This window comes from Ambystoma mexicanum, chromosome 3q, assembly GCF_040938575.1.
Source record: "Ambystoma mexicanum isolate Mex_15411 chromosome 3q, UKY_AmexF1_1, whole genome shotgun sequence".
Lineage (NCBI taxonomy): Eukaryota > Metazoa > Chordata > Amphibia > Caudata > Ambystomatidae > Ambystoma > Ambystoma mexicanum.
In genome coordinates this window covers 716,470,754-716,489,433 of record NC_090926.1, presented here as the reverse complement: position 1 = coordinate 716,489,433, position 18,680 = coordinate 716,470,754, and the positions used below count along the sequence as shown (strand labels likewise).

Genomic DNA, 18,680 nt, shown 5'->3' with positions numbered 1-18,680 from the left:
ATAATGTGGAATAGACTAGATGATGTAGATTTCCCACAAGGGTTACAGGATTTGAACGCCTTAGCATTGTCCAGAGATACTGCGGAGAAGCTATATGAGCATGTCGAGAGGATTTTTGAGTATAGGAAGGAGTTGGAAGAGTTGCAGAACGAGGAAAGTAGATGGTGATAGTTTAGGTATTATGTATTTACAGAAACGGTTTTCTCCTCGTCGAGAATTAAAAGGTGAGGAAGCACAAATTTGTACAAAGGACGCGATAAGATGGATTTCGGATATGTCGATAACTCCAGAAGAAGTATATGACACGTACAGTCAATATACATTAGAAATGAAAAAGAAAGTGATACAGGTGATGGTAGAGCACCTGCAGAATGAGTGTGTAAGAAGAAAGATTTGTTGTGCCGCAGAATTGTTGAGTGTTTATAAGAGAGCTTTTTCGATTGATACTTCTTTGACTGCCTTAGCGCTTGACTTGGCTCTTTTGCTTAGGAAGCGTTCGGAGTTGCCTACTTCTCATCTGCCTATGAGAGAGGTCCCTCCGACATTTGTCCCAAAAGTTGAGATTGCGGCCGATGCTGCACAAGGTATATTAGCCGGAGAAATTCCTGCAACATTACGTTTCACAGTTTGTTCACGTCCCGTTTTCAAGACAGGAAGTGAACACCGTAAAGCAATCTATTACTGATATATGAAAAAATCCGACCCGATTCTATAAAGAAATAGAGTCGGTCTTACAGTCGTCGGTATTCACATTAAGTGATATTGACCTATTATTTACCGTACTCCTGCCAGTCGATTTGTGGAAGCAGATTAGGACTATGGTTGACATACCTGGGTTGGGAGATACATGGGATAACATGACTAAGCTGGACAGAGAAAGACCAGCTGGCGAACAACCACCTCAAGTGATATTAACCTTGCCTGATAGAATTATTGTAAAATTGAAAACTATGGTCCCAGAAAAAAGAATCATATGGGACAAGCTTACGGCCTGTGTCCAAGGAAAGTCTGAGGGGGCTACCGATTTTTTCAATCGGTTCGAGCAGGTATTCTCGGATTTCAGTGGACAAGATTTGGGCACAGAGTCAGGGAAAAGGTTGTTTGTCGACAAATTTGTACGTGGATTGCTGCCTGACATCCAGTTACAGATTATGTCCTCCGAAAGCGCTTGGCAGGCGAAGTCCCAATCAGAAGTATTGCATATGGCTCAGTAGTATGAAAATCGTGTAAACATTGAAAAAGAGAAGCTTGAGAAAAAAAAGGGTGACTTGAAAACTAAAGTTTTATTGCAGCAGATTGTTAGAAACCCTAGAGGGGGTAATCAATTTAGAGGTCAGTACATCCAACAGGGAAGTGCGCCCTTGGCTCCGGTAACCATTAACCAGTGTGCCTACTGCCAGCAGGAAGGCCACTGGCGCGCACAATGCCCGACCTTACAGCAAAGGTCATTTGGGAACATGGGTAGACAATCCAGAGGTCGCCCAGGTGCAGGGGGCCCTGGCAGAGGTCAGTTTGCACCAGAATCACAGCAATCTCTTTCACAAGATAAGTAAGTTTCGAATGTGGATAATAGAAACATTTATGATCACCCTTCTGTCGCGTATCTCTCTGAAGAACTTCCTTTTGATAATATTTTGTTCCGCCAGCATTGCCCGAAGCAGGATTTGGAACCTACACCTATTCCCGTTCATCAGAAAGGCCCCTACGTTGAGATGGCGGTGGGAAATAGGAAGCATCTATTTTTAGTAGATACGGGAGCACAGAAATGTTCCATTGACCATTTACCGGTTCCAAATATTCCCCTGTCCGGGCAATCCAACGTTTCTGTAGGGTTTTCAGGCACACCTGTAGTTTGTCCGGTCTCTTTGCCGGTACCGATAACACTGGGTCCCTTTACGGAACAGTGTCCATTTTTACTTACCACAAACTGTGGGGAGAACTTGCTGGGGCTAAATTTGTTGAAAGCATTACACGCAGTAATTCATTGTTCTCCGGATGGGATTCCGCTAACAATTTCACCCCAGCAATCACTCGCCTCTCAGTTTTTGACTCGACCTTTACCGCCAGAATTTAGTAATGTTCCAGAATGCTTATGTGCAATCGATAATAATGATGTGGGCAATCTCCAAATTGAACCTGTTAAAATTATTTTGAAACATGGAGTAAAATTGCCTCGCATCCAGCAATATAAGATCTCAGTTGAAGGCGAACAGGCTTTGAAATGTATAGTTTCTGATTTTGTAAATCGTGGAGTAATTGAGGAGATTACGGGTAGCATATGTAACAGCCCCATTTTGCCAGTATACAAAAAAGGTGATAATGCGATTCCCTTTAGTTTTATAATTGATTTACGCGCTATTAACAAAATTGTGGCTCCTCAATTTCCTATTGTACCTGATGTTACAATGATATTAACCATGATTCCGGCTTCTGCCACTCACTTTAGCGTTGTTGATCTTAAAAACACGTTTTTCAGTATTCCTATACACAAGGACAGTAGGTATTTGTTTGTGTTTACCCTAGGTGGACGATCGTTTACATTCACTCATGCACCACAAGGGTACACTGAGAGTCCAAGTATTTATAGTAGGGCATTGAAAGAGCAGCTTGATACCCTCGAGTTGCCTACTTCTTGCACGTTACTACAGTACGTAGATAACCTTCTCTTGGCCGCTGATTCTGAGAGTGCCTGTAAAGAAGGCACCGTGTTGCTGCTTTGTCATCTAGCAAAACATGGCCACAAAGCTTCACTTAAGAAATTCCAATATTGTTGCCAGGAGGTCGCCTATTAAGGCTATCTCCTGTCAAAGGACGGTTGACACCTGAACGAATAAAGACAATTTCTGGTATGTCTGTCCCAAATACGCAAAAGGAAGTTAGAGCCTTGATAGGTATGGCTTCTTATTGTAGATTGTGGATCCCGAATATTTCGTTAACGATTAAACTAATGTTGGCTTTGACAAAGAAGGGCATTTCTTTGCCATTGCCATGGACTTTGGAACACCAGACAGCATTCGATTTGCTCAAATCCGCGCTGTGTTCGGCGCCGGTTTTAGGAACTCCGAATTATGATAAGGCCTTTGTATTGTTTGTGCATGAACGTGATGGATGTGCTTTGGCTGTGTTAACGCAGGAACATGGAGGGAAAAATAGGCCGTGCGGCTACTATTCCTCCGCCCTTGATCCTGTAGCATGCGCTTTGCCAAGATGTTTGCGCGCTGTTGCTGCGTCTGTAAAACAGAGTGAGGGAATGGTCCTGGGTCATGCGTTAACCCTAATGGTACCTCACTCTGTAGATATTCTATTGAATAGAACTCAAACGCAACACCTCACTTCTGCACGATTGACAAGATATGAACTGATCTTGTTTGCTCCCCACATTCAAATTCAGAGGTGTTGCGTATTAAATCCAGCTGAACTTTTACCTGTCTCACAAAATATTGTTGATGATGACGATACGTCACATGATTGCCTTTATATGACAGAACAAGAGACTAAAGGCAGAAACGATTTGAAAGACACACCTTTGAATAGCCCTCAAGGAGAGCTATTTTGTGATGGCTCTTGTTTTAAACTTCCAGACGGTACATCCACGGCTGCTTATGCTGTCACTACTTTAAGCACGGTTGTGGAAACCAAAAGAATTATGCATAACTCTGTGCAGGCCGCAGAAATTATAGCGTTAACTCGGGCTTGTGAGCTTTCTGAAGGGCGTACAGTGAATATATATACTGACAGTCAGTATGCCTTTGGGGTGGCCCACAATTTCGGTAGACTTTGGAAAGAACGAGGTTTCTGGACCTCGCACAGAACGAAAATTCAGCACGGCACTTTAATAGTGCGATTGCTTTCAGCACTTGCACTCCCTGTTCAGTTAGCTATCATAAAATGTTCATCACATCAGCACATCAGCACATCAAAAAATTACAGATGATGTAGGAAAAGGGAATGCCTTCGCCGATCAGCTAGCTAAACAGACTGCCACTGATTTCAGTTCAGAAATGTACGCTTGTAAAAGAAGTTGTAAATGTTTGCACTTTGGGAGAAACTATTGATGTTGTAAAAGATATTGAAGCAGTTGCTACTATAGAGGAAACTAAGAGATGGATCGATGACGATGGGTGTTGGGTAGACAATTTTGAAGGGAAATGGTTACTCCCTGACGCCTACATTACAATGATGGTTATTATGGCTCATGGTCGGACACATGTGTGTGCGAGGAAACTAACGAAAATGCTACACAGTGTATGGGCCAATGATAAGATTTTCAAAATTGCAGAGCATTTTTGTCCAGAACTGCATGGTTTGCTTGCAGCACAATGTAGGGAAAGGTACCTAGACTCCTAGAGGAAGTTTTGCTCCACCTTCTGTTCCGTTTTAGGTTATTCACTTTTATTTTATTGAAATGGAACGGTGTAACAATCTTAAATATGTATTGGTTGTTATTTGCGCATTTAGTAAGTGGGTTGAAGCCTACCCGGTTAAAGATGCAACGGCCATAACCACGGCAAAAACTCTGTTGAAAGAGTTTTTTCCTAGGTTCGGGCTGCCGAGAGTCATCTGGTCTGATAATGGGCCACACTTTATTGCCACTGTAGTCCTGCAAATTTGCAAAGGACTACAGATTGACAAACGGTTCCATTCAGCTAGACATTCCCAGAGTGCCGGATTAGTGGAAAGGCACAATGGCATTATAAAGAACAAACTCTCTAAGACGTGTGCTGGCACCAAGCTAAAATGGCCAGACGCCTTACCGATCGTGTTACTATCGATGAGAACGACCCCTCAAACTAAGACTGGGCTCTCTCCCTTTGAGGTGGTAATGGGGAGACCTGCTAATATTTGGGGTATGCCAAAAAGTCGCTCACTACGGTATATAGAAAATGTGCTTCTTTCAGACTACTGTAACCAGTTGACTAAAAATCTGTTTTCAATTTATCACCAGGTGCGAGAGGCATTACCTGTACACTACGAGGGCCCTGGTCACAGTCTACGACTGGGGGACTGGATCCTCACAAAGGTTTTTGAGAGGTCGTCTTGCCTTGCACCTCGGTGGAGGGGTCCCTACCAAGTCCTGCTAGTCACCCAGACAGACTTGCGGGTAGCGGGTCGAAAACACTGGATCCATGCGACGCACACCAAACAGATCCCACAGCCCGTACCATATGATACAGAAGACACAGAATCTCTTCTCACTGCTGTAACTCGCATGCCTGAAACAGCAACAACCAACAAGGGAGAATCGGAGACCGTTTCAGAATCCGCAGGGCCGGACAAGACAGCCACCTTGTCTCCACACTCCCCAACAGTGGAACTTCCGGATCAATCCTTTCTTGATCCCATTTCCGTCCGTTCACCACTTTCAGGAGGAAGTGATGACACTTTGTTCTCACCAGAAATGGCAAAATATAATTTGCGCCCAAGGAAATAAATGTACAGCATGGTCTGACTGTGCGACTGAAAAAATCATTTGAGGGCTTGTCTTTTTGGCCAGATTGTACAGAAAGATTCTGTCGGCTAAGGGTTGTGGGAAAGACATTAAGAAGACGCACGACTGGAGTCGCCAGCAAACGAACAATTGGTGTTTTTTCGATTGAAGACTACGATGCCTGCACCCGCTACCGCTCGTACTGAACTTTTAGATAAAAATCTGACTAGCAGAGACAATGATCAAGTATGTAAGGGGACCCCCAAAGTGTATTGTTGCCTTCTCGTACTAATTACTGGATTTGTAATGACTTTTGGGTTTGGGTTATGATATCTGGAAGAAGTATATCCGTTAGAGGACTTTTTACCTATTGAGAATGTGTCTGTGATTCCCACTCCTTCTGTGCAATTGCATACTTTGTTGCCTAGAGATTCTTTGCATAGACGGAATTATCAGAATAATACCCTTTTATTAATCATGAATGCCACTCATGCAATTTTTAATAAGACCAATTGCTGGATCTGTACACATGTACCGGAACATGGGGATGAAGGGCTTGGTTGGTATATTTACACTTTGCCACTGACAACTGGCTGTTACGCTTCTCTTAGAGCACTATTTTTTGGCCGATGGAATGACAGCATTTCAGGGAACTTTGATGGTACAAATTTAAATAGTTTTGAAAAGAATGTTTTGATGCCCCTGGGAGGCTCGCTTTTTGCAAATAGAAGCAAGCCAAACGTTGCTTCTGTTAGGCCCTCTGATAGATTGTCCCATCCTTTTCAGTCTTTAATCTCTTTCAAAATGGCTCCTATAGGCAATAAGGATGCCACGCCTCCATCTTATTCTGTTAATTACAGCCCCGATTCAGCATCCTTCTGCATACAGAGGAATGGAACAGGGTCAATGGGTAATTTTAGAAAGTGCGCCAACGTTGGGAATTTGACTAGTGAAAACAGACCTCTGTATGTAGGCGAACCTGTCTATTTTGTTTGCGGTAATGTGGCACTTCCGTGGTTGCCCAGGGATTGGCAAGGAACTTGTTATTTAGGGATTCTATTACCTGGGGTATTTATTGCCAGTACTACAGAAATTTCAAAGACTCGTCCACGACGAGGTGTAAAAGGGGATACTCCGGCGCAAACTTTAGGAGATATTATGAAATCTTTTGTACCATTTTTTGGGCAAATTACGAATTCAGAAGATATTAGGGGACTAGCGAGAGTATTGGAGAGAACCATCAATCGGACCACTGACATACTCTATAATATGACGCTAGAGCAGAGAGCGATAAGATTAGTGGCTCTTCAGAACCGGATGGCATTAGATGTCATCCTGCAGAGCGAAGAGGAGTATGTAAATTAGTGGGGTCCGCTTGCTGCGTTTACGTTCCAGACTCCTCTCCAACGATCTTGAGGGCGATCCAAAATCTACATGTCCTTAGTTCAGAAGTACATGTTCCTGAGGGAAATTGGGAACTTGGTACATGGTTTTGGGACCTCCTACGGTCATGGGGATGGACGTTGTTCTCGGCCCTACTGATTATCTTGGGAGGTTTTCTGTTTCTTTGTTGTTGTATACAGTGTCTCCCTGGTATATGCTCAGTATTAGGGGGATGTTGCGCGCAAGCAACAAGCGTATTGGGCAATAAAATATACGCCCCAAAGAAGCTCTCCAAAGAGTATGTGTTGAAGGAAACTCTGGTATCAGACCTAATGGCAATAGATATGTCCGACAATGATTCGGGGTGTCTGGATGATGACGCATGGAGTTACTTGCAATCAAATCAGAAATAGTATTAGCACTTGGCATAGGCCAAAAGGAGGGTTTGTCAAACCGGATATTAAATTATGCCTCTTATTACAAACGATTTGTATGTACATTGGCCTATGCCAAGTTGCTTGAAAATTGTACGCGAATTACTCTCTGCGGCAAGGTCTTGACCTTAGAAATTGATGTAAGCCGCCATCTTGAATCAAGCCTCCATTTTAGGTTAGAAACCGCCATTTTGGGGTTTTATACAAAGTCACACTGTAATCTAAAATGGCTGTTTCGTGTGTCCTTGTTCTTGCCTTAATCTCTCCAACCTTTGTAGGGAAGTTAATGTCCAACCTGCCTTCAGGCTACATGTTAGGGTCATGTAGACCTTGTCCTTTGTTGACCTCGGAGCAGGGGATTACTTGAATTAGCAATGTTAAATTACAAGTATACAAGAACAGTAATGCTATCTGAATATAATATGCAAAACATTGTTTGGTCTGTATTAAAGCAATATATAAAGAGTGTAAATGTTAAATTGAAGAATAATGGAGTGTGTTAGTAAATGTATCAAAGTAAACCGCATGCACGAGATATGTAAATTAGGAAAGTGAACCTGGTGCGACCCTAGCCCAGTGCATGATTAACCTGTAAGGGGGCTGGGCATCATTTTACAAATTGTATAAAAGCACCAATGTCCAGCTAGGAAATTCCCTCACTGCTCATATTGGACCTGCTGGTGGTCTCTGCGATGTATTGACGGCCAGATAGCTATTTGTGTACTTTGTTGAACACTGTTCAGTTTTGTAATACAGATTCTGGGAATCTTTATAAGCCCGTGTCAGTGTATTTTTCCTTTGCTCGGTGTAACAGCCGTAATATTGTATTTTTTATGATTTCACAGAACCATTCAAGAATATTTCCAATAATTGTGTTGAAATCTGTAGTATAGTATGTCTTTTGAATTGCCATCCCTAATGGAGTACCTTCCTTCAAAGGAATCTCCTGACATCCTTTGGTATCTACTACTATCTGTATGGGACCAACCCCAACTTCTACCAGTGATTTGTATTCACTTTCTATTCCTTGCTGTCTCATTGTCTCATTGTTTCATTGACACGAATGTGTCAGATTCCATAATCTTTTTTCCCGTTCTGGCTTGTTAGTGTAAACTGCTTTGGGAAAGCAGGAATGGTAACATCCTTTTCACCTGTAGTTCCTCTGCATATGGCATTATTTGTGCGTAACCAATATGCTTGTCTTTTCTTCTCAAATTCCTGCGGTGCTCCACCCAGTCTGGACCAAACCTTTTGATTCAATAAATGAAGAACCATGCTCTTCCTGTGCATGGTATCATTTCCCAGATAGAATCTGGCCTTAGTTTCACTACTCCACACATTGGGGCACATTACGGGTCTGGCGGTAACCGTGCCAGTGCTACCTGTGGGTTGCTGCCAAACCCGTAAATATTTATCGGCACCTGACTTCCCGATGCCACCGGTAGATTACAACTCTGGGACTCTATGGGAGTTGGGACCACGGAAGCACCGGCACGGTTGTTAACGGTGCCAGTGCTTCCGTGACGGGTCTTCCTACCATGGCTGCTGTGCCCAGCAGGGTCAGACCTGCTGGGAATGGCGGCTACAGCAGGCAGACATGTAATATGCCGGTCCAGAAACAACGGTGCCAGTAATCTTACCAGCACCGTTGTTTCTGGACCGGCATACTTGTAATTAGCCCCATTGTGATTGATGCTTTTGGATCCTATCTAAAGTTTTAACATGCACCTCCCCACAATTCTGTGTCCCAGATCAGACTGGTCTAGTCTTTGTTGATTTTGTACGGTAAAATGTGGTATTTCTTTTCTGTCAAGCATTTGTTTAAACACCTTCTCGTTGATAAAAAATCTTTCTTGTTCTCAGGCCAGTACTGCTTCAATCATCGCTGGATACCCATACAAGTGCACTGGTATATATGCATGACCTTCATTCATGTTGTGGATCCCAGCAATTGCTGGAATATATTTTTTCGGATCTGACACAGAGGCATCACAGGAATTTGTGTATTTCTCATTTGAATAGAATCCTGCGTTTGCCAGTTCTTCCTTGGATCTAAATTAATCTCCAATGATTGTTTTGCCTTTTTGTCTTGCATGTCATGCTGGTCTTTGAGAATGACAGTAATATGAGGGACACAGCCATTTTGAAGATAGATCTCAACCGCTCTTTCTGATTTGGCAATGGTGTGGCATTCTTTTGCATTATTGGACTGACTTGCCACTTTTGGAGGCTTCAGCTGCATTTTGGCCAATGACCACTGAACACGGTTTACTCCATCAATTAGCAACGACAGATGCTTCAGACAATATACGCCTAATAGGAATGGCATCTCATTAATCGTCCTTGCCACTACTTCTTGTCTCAACTGTTTCCTACCTTAATGTTAACCTCGGTAGCACCATCCACAGGTATTTCCTCACCATTGAAATTATACTTAGGACCATCTATCCGTCTTAACCTCAAAATGTTTTGTTGTTGCTTTCCCTCATCTATGCTATCCAGCAGTTTCCTTGACATCACAGTAGCCTGTGCTCCTGTGTCCACCATTCCAACACATTGCATTTTTTTCTACTGTGATAGGGGCATAATATCAATCCTCACATTCTTCTAGTATATATAAATAATGTGAATTCTTACTGATCTCCCGACAGGTTTTCCTTAAGTCCACTCTTGACCTCTTGCTAAACAAAGGCGCATGTGGAATGATAGCCTAAACCCCTTTTTGACTATTTCATTTCCCACATTCCTGTCTTCTTTGTTTATTTTTCTATCATGTGGGTTCTTCTGAAGCTTTCCTATCGACTGGCCTCTCTGTGTAATGGTTCCGCTTAAATTCACACCCAATTCCTTACCGTTTTTTTCCACCTTGTTTTCAGAATCATCACTCACCTTCTCTATTCTACATGAGTTCCATACATGTTCAGGAGTTCCTTCTTCATACTGTAACACGGGATCCTTTTGGGTTTGGAACTTACCTTGTACTTTACCTGTTAACTGTACCTCATTGAACAGCTGTGGCACAACGTATTCCTCAAGTAACCCACCTGTATGTATACTTTGATGAGCCTTTACATCTGTGGAAATATGAACAATATTATATTTATTAGGAAATGGAGCCCTATCACCTTTTATTTTATTCACCAGTCATTCCATTAATTCATGTTTCATTTATTTCTTATGTGATCTGTACTCTCATTTATGCTTTTTGAATTGGTTCATCCAAGGCACCTGTTTCAGCACACTCTCCTTCGCCAACCGTGCTCTGAGTATCCCATCCCGCATCCATAACACTGGTGAATTTGTTTACTTGTATTCTCCTCATCCTCTCCATTTGCAATATACTTCCATTTGTTTTCTTTCCCGCACAACACTCAAGCTGGTAAAGCTTGTATTTTACCTTTGCCTTTCACTGTCCTCACACACCTGAATGGAGTCAATAGTTTGGTTTTGGCCTAGGTTAAACCACGCCACTTTCTTGTGTGCATTTCTATTTCCAGTGTCGTTGCATACCTTATTCTCAAAATCTAAGTTACTGTGCATCCTTGTATGTTTATCTAATAGTGTGTCATGTTGTACCTATTGTCCAGTTTGTGGTGTTTACCTCGTTCTGATTTGTCATTTGTAGGTGATTTCTTTGGCTTGCACACAATCTCCCCACTTGTTCGGCAAGCACCCTCACTTGTGTTTCCAGGTTCTGAAATCTTTCTTGATCCCTGAAGTCATCTCCCTGTGCCCTAAGCCTATATTGATCAGATTCAAATTTCCCTGGGCTTTTCTGGTTACCATGGTTACCGTCAGGTGACAGAAATTGGTTAGTGTTTTCCCTGAATTTCTGTGACGAGGAGGGGGGAGAACATGGCGCTGTTCTCTGTCCATAACCCCCTTATACTATTATTCGAGCATGGGAGTGTGTGCTATATGTCACATTATGTCTTTCACTAGGCTGATATTGTTCCTTTTATTGTATCCCAGGTTCACTTAACCTATCTACCTATCTTGGTTCCATTTGATTACTGTTCCCATATGTCATTGTCGTAGGATGAATTCTACTTTGAGCTCCCAATGCCTGGTACAGTCCATGAGGTGATTGACTTGGCGTGATATTTGATTCTGCTACACTGTACTGAAAGCCTACCCAGGGAGATTTTCCCCAAAAATGTGGCCTTGTGTAAGTAGATGTGTCCCTAGGGTTGGTAGACTGAAACACTGGCACTGGTGATATTACATTCCCTGCCTGGGCCCCCCTTGTAATGGCAATTCCATCTGATGTTGTACATGTCATTTCTTGACTTTCGGGTCTCCAATGCCATACCCCAAGACCCCTCCGACTTAATTTCTGCAACTTTAGGGCCAACTAACGCCTCTCTTCCTTTGTTTTCCTGTGTTCTTTACCTCTGTTCTCTGTGTGAATGATGACTTTCCATATCTTCATAGACTGATCTAATATAATATCCAATTAATACTCTTTTCACTGGAGAATTCACTTCGCTAATTGGTCTACAATCAGCTGATGAAGACCATAACAACATTATTTTTAAATCAGTCTAATCAACATCACAGCTGACATCAAAGCATAAAAATGCCCTTCTTAGTGTTTGTAGAAATTACCTAGGGGACTCGTCTGGGTCTGCTGACAATGCATAAGCCGCTGTCATGACCCCTGCCCCTGGCCCTAACAGGCAAGCCATTGGGACTATGTTACGACCCTCCATTATGGCCTTAAAGGCCTTGCCATCTCATCCAAGACTCTCCTGGAGTCAGTCCTGGCGCCCTTGGCGCCAGGCTCATATATAAAGTGAGGAAAACTTGAGAACTGGGCTTGGCAATGGACTTTTGCACAACATGGATGCTCCCGCATAGCTCAGTTCAATGAACTGGGCTATGCGGTCTAGTGTTTTAGGTGTGGTCAGGCCTAGGGATACCTGGGATACTTCGGGGCTATATAAGCCACGCCCGGACAGAGAAACACGCTTTGTGTTACTCTGCGCTCTGCAGTGTGACGCTCACAACTTTCTGCTCGGATCTTCGCCTGCATTCTGAGCCGCGTACCTGCAAGAACAAGAACACCATCAGTATAACACTTACCTGTGAGTGAATCCTGCTCGCCATCCACCGCTCTTTTGGTCCAGAGAACGCAGCATCTCGGCGAGGTCTCCTCAATCTTCGAAAACGCTGCAACCTGAGAAGAAGAGAATGAAACAGCATTTGTAAGCGTTTATATTCCAATTCCGAAAATATCTAATCAATCGCACGCTCACCTGGGTTCGAATCGCTCTTGGTCAACATCCACTCCAGGCCATAGCAACGACCTGCAAAAGAGAGGAAACACAGATTAACACACAAAAGTTCAAGAGGGCGCCGCGTGCTACGCATTACTCACCACTCACTATCTTCCCAGCCAGCATCCATTCTGGGACATTGCAGCGGCCTGCAAGAAAGAGAAAAAGACAGGTCAGCACAAGAAAAGGAACATAGCACTGTGCATCGTGCTTTCACTTACCATCTCGTGTTAAGCCCCAAGCAGCACAACACCACTAGTGCTCTTCCTGCACCTAGAGGAAGAAGGCGAGACATTAACAGGGGCAATTGGAAAGAAAAGGACAAACTGCAAAACCCAGCAAACTTACCTGGACGAACTGGAGTCACAGCAGGTCTGGACTCTGAGGGCCCGCATCAGGGAAGCAACTAGGTTGCGGTGCGCCAACAACAGCAACGCACCCATGCACTGAGAGGCGGGACGGAGAGCGCACCATACAAGAAAGCAAGGTGAGGAGAGAACTAAGGGGGAAGTTAGGTCAACAAGGGAGGTGGGATCTAAGCAAGAAGAGGCAGTAAGATTAAACCTGAAATTCCCATGTTTCAGGCCGGATCCTCGGCTGAACAAGAGTCCAAGGGAGTGGTTCGAGATCAGAAGTGGTCCAGCCAGGTTGAGTGGTGTCCCCGTGGATATCAGGTGAGCGTTACAGCCGCCTCCTTTCTTCCTGCATTGATCTGCAGGGTGACAAATATATCCCCACTTCTTCTTGGTACCACTCCCATCATACAATATGCTGATTTGTTAAACTAAGCAAAAAAACTAGCATGCTTAGGGTCGGCTGTCCATTGGAATAATGAAATGTACTTCTCTTTTGGGACATTTAGAGTTTGGTACATTTGTATGTCCTGATCAAAATGTTCCCTAATTGAGGTATCCGAATCATTTATAATTTCTTTAAGTGACTTCACCACTTTAACTGGGTCTGTGTGCCCCACCTTTCCTTGACAATAGCTGTGAGATCTTTGTTCCATTTCACAATCCCCTACTTGTGCGCACCTCACATTTAGCCGTGCATCATTTTCCTTTCTGTTCTTTTCTGTTTTACACATCTCTCCCTCCCTCGTGATTTGCAAGCCCTCACTCTGAACTGGAGAAACTCTCCATCTATCTCTGCCGGCACATTATTTTTCTGCTGACCCTGGAAGCATCCATTTCTTGGCCGCTGTGCTGCTGTTGGCTCAACTCCAAGGTCTAGAAGTGACATGGACTCACTCATTGTCATATTTTTGCAACTCATTGTAACACAAATGTAAAATGTGTCCCTTTAAATCTTTGTTTTGTGATTTTAATTCTCTCATATTGTTTTTAAAGCTTTTGTTTTGTCCTGAATGGTGTCAATTTTCGATTGCTCCCGTTTCAGTTTCACGATCAATGCATTTATTTCTGTGACTTGCTCCTCATAATCAGAAACCACATTTAGATTCTTTTCGCTCTCTGTCATCAAATTAGTAATTTCATCTTCTAAGCACTGTATATCGTGTGACAATTGTTTTTTTTCTTTACGTAATGATTCCATTTCAACTATGACCTCAGCTCTATCAATCCAAATCTGACCTATGTCCCCTTTCAAGTGGTCAATGCATTCTGAATACCCCTGTATTTGTTTTTTTTAATGTGTAAATCATTCTACAATGTATCACATTGCTGCAGACCCATTTGTAAATGTGACAATTCTTCTATTAAGTCCTTAAACCTGGTTTTCATTTGTAAACACTGCCACCCCTCCTAGCCTGTGGTATTTTATAGTTGACTCAATTAGTCACGTACTTCTGTCAATTCATTTCGATACATCATAAGCATTTGTAATCATGACTTTGAAATGTCCAATATCATGTTCAGAATGAAACATACATTTGCACGCAACTGAATAATGCTTTCTTTCTGTTACTTTTTATCATCACTGTCAAATAGTTTATCAAATAGTTTAACCAGACTTGGGTGCAAGAAAAAATATCTGGGGATTCTTTTACAATCTCTGAAATGAAACGTTTCCACCATAAATTCATAGTATCCGATGACCATGTTCCAAAACCAAAGAACTGAGATTCAGCATAGCCTTGCAGATCTGCCATGCTAACCACAGACATATATCACCCTGTCTGCGTAACTCACAATGCCTAAAAGCCACTATATTACACCTTTATCTTTAGAGTTCACTTCAAAAACATCACACTACTGAAAACAATGCCACATCTGGTTGATGCATTTGCTAAAGAATCCCAGCATCTCCACAAAATAGGTAGGAAGAATTAGACTGTCCCTTTGGACATTTAGCTATGCACCATCAGAGGTCATACTGTGTTCACCTTTATATGCAAATAAAGGCTACTACAACAATTCATAATTATGCTCATTATATGCAATCTCAGTAGCTTAAAACAAACACTTTGGTTACATAAATCTGTTTTGCACAAATATCAATTCACATGAAAACAGTTATTTTAATGCACAACTGCAAAACAATATTCACTTTGTTATGTCATTAAACCATATACGACTTGTTAGATTTCAGCGTCCTTTGATTACTACCATATATATTTGAATCTTTGTGTTTCGATTTCCTGTAACCCTACCTTACTCATTTATCATTGGATGGCTCGTTAAAACCTAACCTTCTTCAATAAAGTGACAAACTCGACATTTTTTAATCTAACTTACTTCATGAACCTTTTGGTACTGTAAAGGTTAAGAGAGTGTTGCTTTGTGTTCAATCTACCATCTTGCCAATTATCCCGCAGAGGGATTCTATTAATTTATTTATTCATTTATTTCTGGTACACACCATCCAAATGATTTCTTGTCTTTCTGTCTTTTAGATGGGTCATCTTGCCATTGTGCCTGTTCTGCCACCACGCTCCCAGTCGACAATCTTCTTTCCTGACACTAAATAGGACTTCTCAGAGACTTCTCAGAGCAATGCCCCAAAGCTGAACCTCGAATCCTCCCCGGCCTCAAACTTCGATGAACTCCCTGCACAGCTATCAGCGAGCACCAACTCCAGCCACACCATTCTGTCAACAGGCCTTTTTAACTATATTCTCAAATCATGTTTGGAAACGGTCTTATTTGCAGTTGAAGAATTACAACTTCTCTACTCATTTCTATCAAAGACTCCACATTAAAGTATCATAATTCAGGATCATCTTTTTTCTGTTGGTAAATATTCCAAACGTGGTTAAATTGGCCTTGCCCTGCAAAATTCACTTCACAGTCATTGCCTCTAAGGAGAGCAATTAAACAAAACAATTAAATCACACCCAATTTCATTACTTTTTGAAAGATCAATCTTTTGTATTCTAACTTCAACATAATCAGTTTTTCTGCTCCATAAATGCATTTGGTACATAAAGAAAAGGGCACACAATAGTGGCGTCTCACACTTAATCACTACAAGGTCATGAATGTACAGAAAAGGAGAACATGTTGCAAAGAAAAAGAAAAAGTGAGATAACGCACCCAAATCAAGTACCAGCAAACCACAACTAGCACCTTCCGTGACAAAATAAGACAAGTTTAATTCAATATAAATAACACACCATCTCAAAATCCTGATGGTATATCCGCCCTTGTACCCACCGAGCAAAAGAAACCGGCAAGTTAGCTACTATGTCTAGTAGGCATGGAGAAAAAATACATGAATAAAGGTTTGATGCAGGTCTAACACTCAATGCAAGTGACATGGATTATAACCTGAATACTCCCTACAACCAAAACCATAAAACCCAATACCTGGCACCCCCAACCTAGATGATGCCACAAAAATAATCAAGTGGTCTTCTTCCCTTACCCAAGCAACGAGCAATGAGAATCACTGCTTTTACTGCAAGCAACCGCAGACATATTTCAATCTCAGCCTGCTTCTTTTGGGAGCAAGTGGGCAAGCCTGATTTGCGTATATTCCTTCCCCTTCTGCAATGGCATGCCAGGCTGCAAAATGATGGCCTGAAGGGTTGTCCAGAGCAATGTCATGATTTATTCAAAGCCTTCCAGCCAGCAATCCCCTGTGTTGCTAAAGTCATGTTGTGCAGAGTACACCTGCTGCTCTCAGACTACAGCGGCCATAGCTGGTGTAGCAGAATCCAGCATCAAGCGCTATGCACCAACCATTCCCAATTCATTAGGGCATTGCTCACACATGTTGCTTCATACATCTGTTTCCCTGACAGTCGAGTCGAATTGCTGCCTGTAAAGGAGGATTTATATGGCATGGCACATTTCCCAAATGTAGTTGGAGTTGTTGATTGGGTTCCTCCTGCTGTGCCCCCACTCGCAACCAAACACACATACCAGTACAGGAAAGACATCACTCACTGAATGTTTAACTGCAAACATCATCTTCACTGATAAAGTAGTACAATAACCAGTGAACCCACATGATGCCTACATGCTCCCCACAGTGGTATAAAAAGGGTCTTTCCAGTGGTGACCTAGATGTTGGCTGACTCCTAGATAAGTGACTGGTCTATTGGTCAGGACTATTATGGAACAGACATCGCAGCATCTTCTGAGCCCTTTACAGGTGAGATGGCATATGTCATGCGCGGTAGACCCCAAATTGGACAGCCCCATTTCAACACAGCACTGCACAGGACAAGGTTATGGTGAAGTGCACTACCGACATTCTGAAAACGTGGTTCATGTGCTTTAATAAATCTGAGGCCGTTTACAATAGAAATCTGTAACATGCCACACAATGGGCCTCACTCTGTGTATGGCGGGCCTCATTCTGTGTATGGCGGTATGTAAATAATGGTGCCGGTAGCAACGTACCGGCACACTTTCCAGCCCGCCATGCTACTACGATGCCTATAGGGGCCACGGATCTGCTGGCCTGCCTGAGCTGCTTGGTTTTCAGACCCCTCCCGGGATGGTTGTCACAGAAGCACTGGCACTGTTAGCAATGGTGCTGGACCTTTCGTGACCCCATTTCCATGGAGTGCTTGGAAATGGGAAGTAACCATTACCTATGCCCTTGTGATATCCCGGTGGCATCGGGATATAAGGTGGTGGTACAGCTGTTACAGGGTTGCCAGGAACCCGGCGCCTACTGGTGGGCTTTCCGGCAATCCTGTAACGAGGGCCAATAATTGCCTTATGTAAATTTGCATAAACTTCCCTTTCAGAGAGAACTACATGTAGAGGGTGAAGATGAAGACTCAGATGAGACTGAAACCGCCACCCTGACTACCCCTGATCCTGGATCTTGTTATGGGAGCATGCAACAGAGACGCAGAACATGTGACACAGACACACTGCTTTTTACTGCTAACCCTCACTATCAGGCAGCAGTATCCATGTCTCATGTATAGGGGTGGTGCCTGTAGTCAGGTCAGCCAAGCCCCTGTTCATGTCAGCATGGCACTTGACCCTAGTTGATTTAAGATTACAATGCACCCGCTTAGCACATGCCCATGCTCTGATGTACCATTGTAGGGCACCCACTTCTCACCTGCCCTTGCTCTGACATTAGATTATAGTGCACCCGCTAGCACCTGCCCATGCTCGAATGTAAAATTGCAGTGCACCCGCTTCACACCAGCCCAGGCACTGATGTAAGATTACAGTGCACCCACTTAGCACCTGGCCATACTCTGATGTAAGGTTGAAGTGCACCTGCTTTGCACCTGCCCACGCTCTGATGTAAGATTGCAGTGCACCCGATTGGCACCTGCCCATGCTCTGACATAATATTACAGTGTACCCGATTGGCACCTGCCCATGTTCTGACGTAATATTACAGTGCACTCACTTTGCACCTGCCCATACTCTGACATAGGATTACAATGCATCCGCTTAGCACCTGCTCATGCTCTGATGTAATATTGCAGTGCACCTGCTTAGCACCGTCCCATGCTCCGGAATGAGATTGCAGTGCTCCTGCTTAGCACCTGCCCATGCTCTGATGTAAGATTACAGTGCACGACGTAGCACCTGACCATGCTCTGATGTAAGATTATAGTGCACCCGCTAGCACCTGCCCATGCTCTGACGTACAATTGCAGTGCACCAGCTTCACACCAGCCCAGGCACTGATTTAAGATTACATTTCCCCCTCTTAGCACCTGGCCATACTCTGACATAAGATTGAAGTGCATCTGCTTAGCACCTACCCATGCTC

General features: G+C 43.2%; 1 long non-coding RNA gene across 1 annotated transcript in view; it reads left to right on the top strand.

The window, feature by feature from the left end:
* LOC138582904 (uncharacterized) overlaps positions 1-16,592 on the top strand; it is a 139,586-nt gene extending 122,994 nt beyond the window's left edge. The window contains exon 4 of the long non-coding RNA XR_011305102.1: positions 15,379-16,592. This is a non-coding gene — a long non-coding RNA (uncharacterized lncRNA). The remainder of the gene's footprint in view (positions 1-15,378) is intronic.
* Positions 16,593-18,680: the final 2,088 nt, after the last annotated feature.